This window comes from Gadus morhua, chromosome 22 (genome assembly GCF_902167405.1).
Source record: "Gadus morhua chromosome 22, gadMor3.0, whole genome shotgun sequence".
In the NCBI taxonomy this organism is placed as follows: Eukaryota; Metazoa; Chordata; class Actinopteri; order Gadiformes; family Gadidae; genus Gadus; species Gadus morhua.
In genome coordinates, this window is record NC_044069.1 from 17,137,444 (window position 1) to 17,149,943 (window position 12,500).

General features: G+C 46.3%; 1 protein-coding gene across 1 annotated transcript in view; it reads right to left on the bottom strand.

The window, feature by feature from the left end:
• Positions 1-11,504, bottom strand: part of pag1 (phosphoprotein membrane anchor with glycosphingolipid microdomains 1) — a 40,274-nt gene extending 28,770 nt beyond the window's left edge. Inside the window, exon 1 of the mRNA XM_030346554.1 lies at positions 11,271-11,504. The gene's annotated coding sequence lies outside the window, so the exon portion shown is untranslated. The remainder of the gene's footprint in view (positions 1-11,270) is intronic.
• Between the last annotated feature and the right edge of the window lie 996 nt (positions 11,505-12,500).

A 12,500-nucleotide genomic window follows, 5' to 3' on the forward strand; every position in this document is an offset into this window, starting at 1 on the left:
TCTCTCTCTCTCTCTCTCTCTCATCTCTCTCTCTCTCTCTCTCTCTCTCACTCTCTCTCTCTCTCTCTCTCTCTCTCTCTCTCTCTCTCTCTCTCTCTCTCTCTCTCTCTCTCTCTCTCTCTCTCTCTCTCTCTCTCTCTCTCTCTCTCTCTCTCTCTCTCTCTCTCTCTCTCTCTCTCTCTCTCTCTCTCTCTCAAAAATGTAGTTCATTTCTTACGAGATTGTTGTCTTGTTTGTTGTCGTGACATTTCAGGAGAGGCCTTTATGGGTGTTGAGTCAGCCACCACGCAGTATCTATATTGTGCTCTAAAGTTTTCGGAAATGCTACAGGACTGGTTGCTTTGTGGTTTGCACCTTAAATATTAATGTTAGGAACCCTTCAAAATATAAAATGTGATTTTTCAGCGCAGGAATTGATTTAAAGTCGCGTGCTAAAGGCAGGGTTGAAAAAAGAGAATGCACAGCTGCTACACAGTGCCAAATGAAAAACACACACACACACACACACACACACACACACACACACAACACACACACACACACACACACACACACACACACACACACACACACAGAAAAACAAATGCCGGCTCATAAAGTGGTTCATTGTGGAGCCTGACTCACCGAGCAATATGCGGCCTGTGATAATCGTGGTTTGTTCCAGCCCAGGCGGGGGGCTGCGGGGGGCTGCGTAGAGCGGCTCTTGATTAGATTCTCAAAATACCTCGTTAAAAACATGACAACGCACCGGAGGTCCGCCGTGTGCAGCGCGCCCGAGGCCCCGCCGTGGATATCGTAGTACAGCCATATTGCTTTCAGCCGGTTAGCGTTTCATGGGCAGTTTTTGATGAAGAGGGAGTGTCCTGTCCCCCGGACACTCCCTCTTCGAAGGTTGAAGTATCTCCCCGTGACATGCACTGTCTGTCTGCTGCGATGATGTGCAGGACATTGAGGGTTAAGTCTGTCTCTCCGGACCCTCCCCCCCCGTAACACTCATCATTACAGTTTAAGCGTGTGATGAAGGTTTTGGGAGAGGTACATCCCTGTAATGTGTTCACACTGAGCCAGCCGTGGTCCCTGCAGTGTCATCATTACGTTACACACACGAGGGACAGTCCGGTCCCTCGGTGTAAACAAAGCTCCACGTGTCCCCTCACCCTCCCCTGACGTCCGAGCAGGTGTGGGGGGCTAACGACGTGACGCGCTTAGTCAGGCTCAGATGCGGAAACTGTACCGTAGGCGTGGCCCTGATGCAGCCGACCGAACGATACGCCTCTGTGGTCAGTTCGCCAGCTAGGTCACTAGAGGAGGACAGTAGCGCTGCCTGCGTTGTGTGTTGTGCTTCCTTCACTCCAACATGGAGTGGTTTCATTCATATATACACATACATACATACAGTATATATAGGAATGCAACAATACCACTTTTGTTCAGACCAAGTACAAGTACTTAGAGTGGGGTCAATACCCAGAACTGATATGATTACCTATTATGTTCTATTTCAAGGGATGTTCCCCAATTTCTGACACAAACAACAAATGACAACAAATGAAATGAAACATAAAACGAGATACCGTTGCTGACACGGGTTTGTTAGTTCCCTTTATTAAGGTGACCTTCCTTACGATAATCATTGTGTGCCGATTATAAAAGGGCTTTTCCACCAAACATATACCAGGAAGCATCCACTGTGGTAATTAAGCTTTGATCATGAACATTGGGTAACCGTTCCACGGTCATTACTGTATGGCGTGATTGTGAGAATTGAATAAATGATTAAACAGATTTGACTGAGTGAGTGCGTCTGGAATTTTTCTTCAAAGGGTCCGATGTCCAACCAGCGCGTGTGCGTCCACATGGCGGGTGCACGCCGTCCCTCCGCCTACCGACCCTGCGGACCAGGGGTCAAGGTCCCTTGACACCTGTGGCTTAACGAGTACGAGTGACATGAGCCCAGCTACGGACCTCTCCCCAAGTTCTAGGAGCGATGTCGGCGCATCCCTAATAAATGATAGAACAAAATGTACCAATGAACAGATTGCCTGGCCGTGGTGTGGGGTCACACCGACGCCACAGCACAGCGGCCCGACCCTGAGGGTCCACCGGTGGTCCCGCGGCAGACGGACCCCCCTCGGCGCGGCCCACAGGTGCTGCTGCCCACATCCTTCTTGGGCTGAAGGGAAACACTCCCACCCGTACCACCCCGGCTTATCCTGTCTCTGGCTACTATTTTCTTAAACAATCGTCTCTTTGTGAGCGCGCCATCCGTTTGCCAACGTCTTTTATCCAGTCCTGGTCACCATCCCCCCCCCCCCCCCCCCCCCCGCGGCTCACTCATTCTCATTCCCTGTTAGTAATGCTTCCCTCGCCTCGCGGCCTAGCCTTCCCTTCCTCTCTTTCTACGCCGCTCTCTCCCTCTTTCTACTCTTATCTACAACGACGCCCTTTGCTTCAGACTTGTCCTGCTCTTCCCTTGCATTCTTAATGGCTCTTTGTTTGAGTCTGGGCCCTGAAACATATTTACCAACAGACCACTCCGGCCAACCACCAGCTCAGCTCAGACAATGAGCTCAGTGTGTGTGTGTGTGTGTGTGTGTGTGTGTGTGTGTGTGTGTGTGTGTGTGTGTGTGTGTGTGTGTGTGTGTGTGTGTGTGTGTGTGTGTGTGTGTGTGTGTGTGTGTGTGTGTACACACATGTGTGTGAGTGTGGGATCAAATGAGAATAGTTAGGCAAGACAAGATGTAAGATGACAATTTGGATTAATAGATGATAAACAATATGATTTGTAAAGAAAACCCACGCACACGCATGCCCCCCCCCCCCCCCCGACACACACACACACACACACACACACACACACACACACACACACACACACACACACACACACACACACACACACACACACACACACACACACACACACACACACGCCAGTCTGCACACATACACAGAGAGCTCCATTGACTAAACTCACATTATTCCTCAGCTGTTTGCAAGAGCTCGTAGAATATAAACTGTATTCAGACACACACACACACGCACACACTCTGTTGTGTGGTCTCTCTGACAGCATCTTACCCACACGGCTGTTTAAGATGGCCAGACGTGGATAGCTGTATTGTAGAAACAACTTCATCTCAGCCTCCACTCTCGGGGCAAAGGCTAATCCATAGCGGATTATAAACAGTAATTATTCACTTACTGCATGGAAAAGATTTGTCATGATTAAACGTTAACACCGCTGTAACTAACACCTTAAATACATTTATAAAAACAGGAAAGCTACACCCTGTTATTGTATTGGACTTCACCTTATGATATTGTGGTTGTAACCAAAACAACCCTGTAGCAGCTGAACACACACACACACACACACACACACACACACACACACACACACACACACACACACACACACACACACACACACACACACACACATTGTTTCAAGTAATTGATTCTGGGTGGTAACACAAGTTTATTTCACTCACAGTATATAAAGGCACTGCGCTTTTAATTTCAATGTGGGTTCATTCCTAAGCGTAGTTTACTACTGGCTCGACAGCATATCTGCCATAACTCATTCAGCCACACACACACACACACACACACACACACACACACACACACACACACACACACACACACACACACACACACACACACACACACACACACACACACACACACACACACACTGCTTACACCATGTATAACCCAATCAAGGCCGCTGGCTATTCTCTCACAAATAGTTCACCCTGTAAGAGAAGGCCAGTAGCCTTGTATGTGTCTATGTGGGTTCCAACAGATACTGCATTTACATGGCGGATACAGCCACTGTTGTCGTTGCACGTACCCACACCTTGTTTATCTACGGCTTGTAGTAATAAAGCAGAGCCCATAGAGATAATACTTCTGCTTCCCTGCTATGGACCATTAAAGGGAGGACCACTTTAGAAGTCAGCATTACACACTGGGGGATTGTGTGTGTGTGTGTACACACACAAACACGTATGCCGTGCGTGCGTACGTTCGTGCCTGTGTGCGTGTTTGTGTGTGCGTACGACTTGTGTGTGTGTGTATGTGTGTGTGTGTGTGTGTGTATGTATGTACGGTGTGTGTGTGTGTGTGTGTGTGTATGTATGTACGGTGTGTGTGTGTGTGTGTGTATGTATGTACAGCGTGTGTGCGTGTGCGTGTGCTTGTGCGCGCGCGTGTGTGTGTGTGTGTGTGTGTGTGTGTGTGTGTGTGTGTGTGTGTGTGTGTGTGTGTGTGTGTGTGTGTGTGTGTGTGCGTGTGAAGGATAGAGCTAGAAGGAGAGTGAGTGAGACAGTGACAGAGAGAGAGAAAAGGACAGAGATACTGAAACCGATATATGTTGAAAAGGGGGAACTGCCTTTGGTGTCAGCAACCCTCCCTCCCTGTGAGCCGGATCATAATGTGGCGTACACCCGTGTATTGAGGCCAACACAACAGACATGTTGCGTTTCATCTGACTGCACAAAGAGCAGCACAGTGGAGACAGTGTTAGCCCTTCTATCGCCTGTCCACATCTAGTTCAGTATGTAGGTGTGGCTACGTTCTCAGTCTTTGTCACGCATGACACACACACACACACACCCAAACGTACATTCTGTTAAAGGTATTTTAATCTCCCTACTTTCGTTTTTTCATACCGTCCAGTCGGCACCCAGCCAACTGTCAAGCGGCCCAGGATGGAAACCGACCTCAAATTGATCGCATCGTATCGACGGCGTGCATTGATCCACCGTAGCAGGTGTAACACAAGAGGACCTCGCCTCATCGTATCGTATCCACACTATGCCCAGGACGGCGTGTGCTGGAGCAGAAACAAACGCGTGAAAGCACATTGGTGGAATCCATAGAGAGAACACAGAAGAGTGACAGTCAAGCATGTATCTCCAATGAGACAGAGATAATGAAAATTGAAAATAAAAAAGAAAATTGAAAATACTTCACACACAGACGTATACGTCTGTGTGTGAAGTATAGCCGATAGCATTCCTATTTTGGGGGTTCTTGTGTCAGTTGAAAACACGTCTGTAAGCCACCTCTATGCTCGCCTCAGCAGAAGTGTTCCTCTGCACTACTCGGCGACAGACATCACAACGACACACCTGGTTGTTGTGGGATTAGACCCGGTTGTCTGGCCCCGCCCACTCCTACTTTAATAGACTTAATAGGCTTGGTGAGGGGTGTCATCATGAATAGACCTGCGCCTTTTCCCACACTCACATTCTTTGGGGGAATTTGACAGTTGGTTTTTGGGCAGTTATCCGCTTTATCAGTTTTTAAACACATGCTCTTAAAAAATCAACATGGTTGTACCTTGCGTGTAGCTGTATTGCTGTAATGTAGCCGTCTATTGTTCCCCTGTTTTTAAATGACGAATTATCTGAATATGGCTAACAGCAAGATAATATCCAAATCAGTGCCAGTCCCACAAGTTTATTTGCATAACCGTTTTGGTCTACCCATGTAACGCAGTGGAATCATATGATGTGATGAAAACCCTGGAGATGGGAGCTTTGTAAGTAACCAAAGAATTCCCAAGTGGCAGAAGTCCCATCTTTATATTCATAAAGCATTGATTATATTAGGAAATGTTGATAATAGAGGAAACCTTAAGACCCCCTGGAGAAGAGTCGCTGTCTGCTCTGTGGACTGGAAGTGGCTGGGGCAGAGCGAAGGGGAAATGAATAATGAGGAGCATCAATTTCCCCCCACAATCCCTTGGGAGCACGCCTCTGATTTCACATTAGCGCATCCCTACTGTCTCTTAATCAAATCTGCAGTGTTTACTTCATGCAAACGTTGCCTGCCTGCCTGCCTCTCTCTCTCTCTCTCTCTCTCTCTCTCTCTCTCTCTCTCTCTCTCTCTCTCTCTCTCTCTCTCTCTCTCTCTCTCTCTCTCTCTCTCTCTCTCTCTCTCTCTCTCTCTCTCTCTCTCTCTCTCTCTCTCTCTCTATAACAATGCATGATGATGATGTTTACAGGTTGACTGAACAATAGTTTGTGTACGTATACATATTATTTATGATTTTAGTCATGGACGTGTCTTAGTCTGTTTGGTTTGTGCGTGTGCATTTTATGGGTGCTCGTGCGTGGTTTCGGGCAGGTTCAGGCATGGTCCAAACCAGGTCCCGTACAGACAACAGTTCAAGCAGTGGGAATAAACACTCAATGTCCTAGTATAGCACACAATGCACACAGCCCACACACAATTACAGGCAGTGCAAACACCTGTATCATCAAATAGTATAACACACACACACACGCTCAGACACACCACTATCACACACACACACACACACACACACACACACACACACACACACACACACACACACACACACACACACACACACACACACACACACACACACACACACACACACACACACACACACACACACAACTCAAAAGCTTTCCTATATTCAGAGGCAATGGAATTTGAGTGCAACTCAAAAGCTTGAAATTGCTTTTTTCCCTAATATCAGTGTCAAAATAATAATACTCGCTTGCAGCAAGTGTATTATTGTTTGTAAGATAAATCTTGTATAATGTAAATTATACCCGGTGTTCCTCCTTGCTTTGGCAGCTCAAATTACACAGAGAGGAGGTGCTGTATAGCACCTCCCCTCCGCGAAGCTACTTATGAAATAATCCACCGGTTCAATATTTAACATCAGCGGCTATCTTAATATGGATTCCTGGTTTCAAATAAACTACCCGGAGCATGTAATTGAATGAGAGAGAACGTACAACGATTATAATCTGTATCCTTAATAGAGACGTGTTTTTAATTCAGCTCTTTAAAGATACTGTGGCCGCATTATTTAACTTGATCAAATGCAAACACGTTTGAAAATCTTGAAACATATTGTGAGGACAATTTGATGCTTGGCCACACATGATGTCCTAGTGCAAACCAGTTGACCTTCACACTGTTCTTAAATCAGGAATAAATGTATATACCGTCGACCAAATAAACAATATAGCAGGCTAAGGTCAACTTCTATGCATTGCTTTCTTTAAGGTGCGGTGTGTAGAATTGAGTATCATCTATATCAGACTTGTTAGAAATGTCAGTGTCACTTATAGATACTCTCCTTGTTCCCCACTGAAACTCCCCCCCCCCCCCCCCACCCCCCCACCCCCCCACCCGCCGCGATGGGGTTTGCATACACTGTATGAGCTGATACAACCTTAACAGCTCTGCAGTCAGAGCCAATGAGAGAACGGATGCAAGGTTAACGATCATTCCTTCCCCACCGCCGCCACAAGCTCACAGCCTCCCTCAACAACCCAACGAGTTTCTCTCGTCTGCAAACATCAGCCCTTGAAATGGCATGTCCCCGAATCCAGATGCATAGATTACGAAGAACCAGACGTCGTTCACCACTTGCTTAAATGTTAGGAAATTGTTATATGTGGTCTGTACAAATGTCAAATTAAAGGCAGCTGTAAGATTAATCTCTTAAATTGAACATCTCTTTTATGAGTGTTTAGCCATTAGCCTAAATCCTAGCCATATGTTAGTGGGTTTTTTGTCATAGCGTCTATTGTGGAAGTCCTCTGAGGCAGAGCAGCGTCGCTTTGAAAGGATTTGACCAAGTGTATACTATTGAAATACCCCCCCAGAGGGTAGCAGTATTAGCTCCAAGATATATCCATTGGGAAATGCAGCAAACAGACTGAACCCCCCCCCCCCCCCTCCCCAGCCATGAAGAAAGACCGCCTGTAGTTTGTTGCCATGAAACAAAAATGGAGGAGCAGGATGAATGGGTACTCATCTTAAGAGCCGGGAGTCCGAGATGGTTCACATTCACACATTGACGAGAACATTGCAATGTCTCAGTTTCTCACACATTTCCCCAGGGCTTGCTATGCGGGGTGTCAGCTGACAACACAATGAGGATGAGGTAGAGAGCAAGACATTAAAACCAGACACATACTGCTGTCCAACTACAGCTATAGCTTCCTGTGTTTGTAAATAGGGACATGCATCACTCAGTCCTTGTGGATACGGCAAAACACATCAAAAGACCTCAAGGCAGAACAGAAATTGTTGTTTTCATATTTTAAGGTCAAGCAGGTTTGTTTCATACATGAAATAGCCATGCACAATTACAACCGCCATATGTCTTTCTATGTTATACTTTTCATCAAAATCAAAATACACATAGATTCCAATGGAACGCATTGAGAATTCCACATTTCTATTTACTCAAACCAATCATATGCTGGCCCCGTCCCTAAGCAGCACTGTGTTGGACAGGTGGTGAGGTGAGGTGGGTAATTGCAAGCCGTGGGGCGTAAAGGCATGGTAAACAGTGGTGTTTGCCTACCAATGATGAAGGCGGTTTGGTGAGTGAGAAGGGGAGAGAGGGCTGTGGCATGTTAACGTCTAAGTGGGTGTGAAATGGGTGGAAGGACTGTAAAACGACATCTCTGCGGCCTTAGATGAAGCATCACTTCCAGAGCCAGTGAGCCATATAGCCAGCCAGGGCTACTACAGGCCCTGTGTAGCCCTCGCTGGAGCGGAACCCTTTACCCCAAATAGGAGCATCATATATAATATGAGTTGTTTGTCATAAAATCATTAAAATGTGGGAACCACAAAGATGATTCCCGCCTTCGTCTATAAATGCATCATAAGATTTACCTTGAGTACGATCAAATGATGAGGCTTGAAATAAAAATAAAAAGGATTACTTTAGACTATTACTCATCATTATTCTTGATCTTATAATTGTTGTGCTGTGTGGAGACACAGAGCTGCTGTTAAAAGCAGCTGTTCCCACTCCATGCAAACTCCCTGCCCAGCTCCTTTGTAAGGCATCAATGCAGGGAGGGGACGCCCATCCTACTTGAACAGTTAGTGCATGATTGTTGTAGCTCATTATTAGGTATCCCTACATTTACATACGCGTAGATACCAAGCAGATATTGTATCTAGTGCTGCTGTGTAAACTACTTTACCTCTATATCCTAGATAGAAACACATCTCACAGCTGCATGGAAGGCATACCCGAAGGAACACTTTCACAGGGGACAAGATTATTTACACTATGTAAGGCTCCCCATGCTATTATGTCGTTAGCTTTTTAAAGGGCACTTTTCATAACAGTTGGTTTGACTCCATTGGTTGTTTGAAGAAGTGAAGCAATTATGTCAATAAATAGAAAGTTCCAGCGTGACTGATAATGCAACACCTGATATCACCTGTACTTCCGGGTCGACTCCCCCCCCCTCCCCTTCCAGTCAGACTGGGAACATGTTTGTTAGCTCAACACTGTTCCTGTCAATCAACAACACATGCACAAACGAAAGGCTGTGCGTATTCAGAGAAAAAATCCTATGGGAATTGGCTACCATGCACGTTGTTAAAAGTCTCACGTCGTTGTAGAAACCCTTTTTTTTCTCCACCTCTCTCTTCCTCTCCGTCTCCCTCATACTTAAATCTGGCAATGATTTCTCTTATTTCCCTCTTTGTCTCTCTCTCATGTCGTCTCCCCTGTCTTCGGAACAACAGCTGCCCGTAGCAGCACTATAAATAAGGAGTCTGCCTATGTGGAGACAAGGTAAACGCAGACAGTTGGCGTGGTGCTTTCAACACCCCGTTCTTCACATTCTTTATGGCCGAGGCCGAGGCCTTGTCCCCACCACCCTGGTTCAACGTAGTGCTGCGTATCGCTGCATACTATGCAGCGTTTTCCAACACTGGTCTCCAGCAGCACAGATGCATCATGAGAGTGTCGTGTTGCGTTGCCAAAGGGTGTGTTCATTTCTGAAAATGAGGCTCCTTTCACAAAAATGAAGATGGAATATTTTGCGATGTAAATCGGGACATCCATCATGGTCTTAGTGCCAGCGTGATAGAGGGTACGTGGAAGGGAGGTGTCTCACTGTTGGCTGGACAGTGTTTAGAAAGCGCCAGGCAAAAGACACAAACAGAGTGTTTTTTACTTTCCTCTGGTGTGGAGATGACCCGGGTGTGTTGCCATGGTGCAACCAACTGTGGTGGCTCAACAGAGATAGTGAGCCTGTCCTGAGCCTGCAGGTGAACTACTTGACAAATATAACCCCAAAACAAAAGGCTGTGCCACAGGGGATGTGTTTAATACATGGTTCCTCTGGGATGACAATGCGATTCCTTAACCCTGCATAAAAGGACTGCTGTCTGACCTGTAACTGTCACAGCCGATCTGCAAAGGGCATATAGAGACGACACTGAGTCAGTGCGGGCAGAATTTGTCGTGAGTGGCGTTGCACGCAAGTGAATCAACCACAACATGTGGACAGTTGTGCGGGGAGAACCGAATGTCAAAGGCTAACGTTGAAGTCATGCAGGCGGCAGACGGGGAACAGCGTGTGCCTGTGCACGCCTTCTGATAGCATCGCATGTTATCAGTGTGAGTGATAACAATGGTGTCAAGCCGTGCTCATGTGTAGGGGCTCGTCGACCTCAGAGGGCTTATATAGACGCAAGCCGTGCGGACTGACGTCTGACCCCAATCAGCCCCGCGCGACTGAAGGCCCCCGAGATGATGGGAGTGACAAATCCATTAGACGGTGTTAAAGGGAGGGAGGGGTGAGAACGGGAGATATTAGAGGGGGGAGGGGCTGGGAGGTTCCTGCGAAAGTAAACCCTGTGGTTAAGTTTGCCTTCCAGATGAATGCATACGTCACCCATGTAAAGATAGGGAGTAGAAATATTCAGCCATTCCGTTTTTTACTTGCTGCTAAATGCACGGTTCACCATTTACGCATACTGAGTGTAGGATAATATGGACCACATTTGCAACACATTTGGAAAGATCGCGAGCCTTTTAATGTAACGGCCAACCCGGCCAACAGAATGCAACTACGGTCCAACTTCAGCCCGGATTGCAGTATCGCCTGTTCAGATGATCAGAGAAAGCTCTACCCTGCAGGCTCATGTCGAGTATAAATGCGGGTTTTGGACAAGATCACGTCTCGTGGCTCGTAGTCGTAGGACACACGCAGGCAGCACAACAAGTAGCCCCTCTGCAGCGTCGGTCCTCTCATCCACTGAACCCCTTCACAGAGACACGTCTGGGCTTCCCTCACCGCGGGCACAACAACGCGCTGTCTAACTTTAGTGATGCGCATGCCTTCGTTTAAAATGTAACACGATCATCCGCCAAGAAATGAGGAGACGTTGTGTAGGCAGACTTACACAACTTTTAATACGTGATTTAAAAAAAAAAAAAGACTTACCAGAAAACCCAATCCAAAAGGGATCCAGAAGACGTAAAACTGGAAGTCACTGGATATCATCAACGTGCGGGTTGCTCCTGACACTGATATCGTTGTAACAATAATCGTGGGATGAAATAAGGTCTATTCTGAATACAAAATATTAGAACCGGCTTTGAAACGCATAGATGCACCCTGCCTACATTGCTGAACACACTGGGGCTATGCGCTCCCTGCCCCTGGTCTACTCTCCGGTCTCCGCTCAAGAAAGATGCTTGTGGGAGTGACAAGAGATCGCTAGGCTTCATGGGAAATGTAGTCCAGGACAGTATAAATTATAACTTCAGTGGAAACCAAGTAAAGCCTAAAGGCTACGCCTTTTTGGATGAAGAAATACCAGACGAAACGTGGTTTGATAATAAACTGACCTAGAGGCCTGTCACATATTAAATGTATTACAACAACATGTATTTATTTGTTTGTAAACATGTTATTAAATGTTCTATCAAACCATTTGATACCAGAGTCATGCCAAATAGATATGTTTATAACTTCTGAGAGAACATAGCCAATAGGTAAAAGGGGAGTTTATGATAGAATAACTCATATAATGCCATATAATAATATTATTTGTCAACCACAGTATGTGCAATTCTTTGTAATTCAAAGCACTAAAACAAGAACACAATAAAGGACATATCACTTTCCTCCAACAGAAGCCATATGTTAACAAAGAGGCTTTTTTAGATCAAAATAGTCCTGTTCCAACACAATAGCGGTATTGGTCAGCAGCCCAAAGGGACCGGGCCCTCAGAGAGAAAGTGTAATAAATAGAGCTGCTTTTCCTGCCTCTCCTTCTATAGTCCGACCCAATGAGTGATTCAGCACGGCCCCTCTTATTTTTAGTTCGCTGATCGTTGGAAAAACACCAACAGTCCCCTTGACCCCTCTTTCTTAGGGGTCAGCCGCCTCACACTGCATTCCTGACGCATTGTTTTACAGAGAGCACCCTCTCCCCCACTATGTTCATCCCGGACAATAAAGTAAGGTGGTTGACTTACAAATGTGTGTGTGTGTGTGTGTGTGTGTGTGTGTGTGTGTGTGTGTGTGTGTGTGTGTGTGTGTGTGTGTGTGTGTGTGTGTGTGTGTGTGTGTGTGTGTGTGTGTGTGTGTGCATGTGTGTGTGTGATTGCTGGGGATCACTCTAACACCCCTATGTATTCAAAATATGTGTTTGCACAAGTGTTTTTG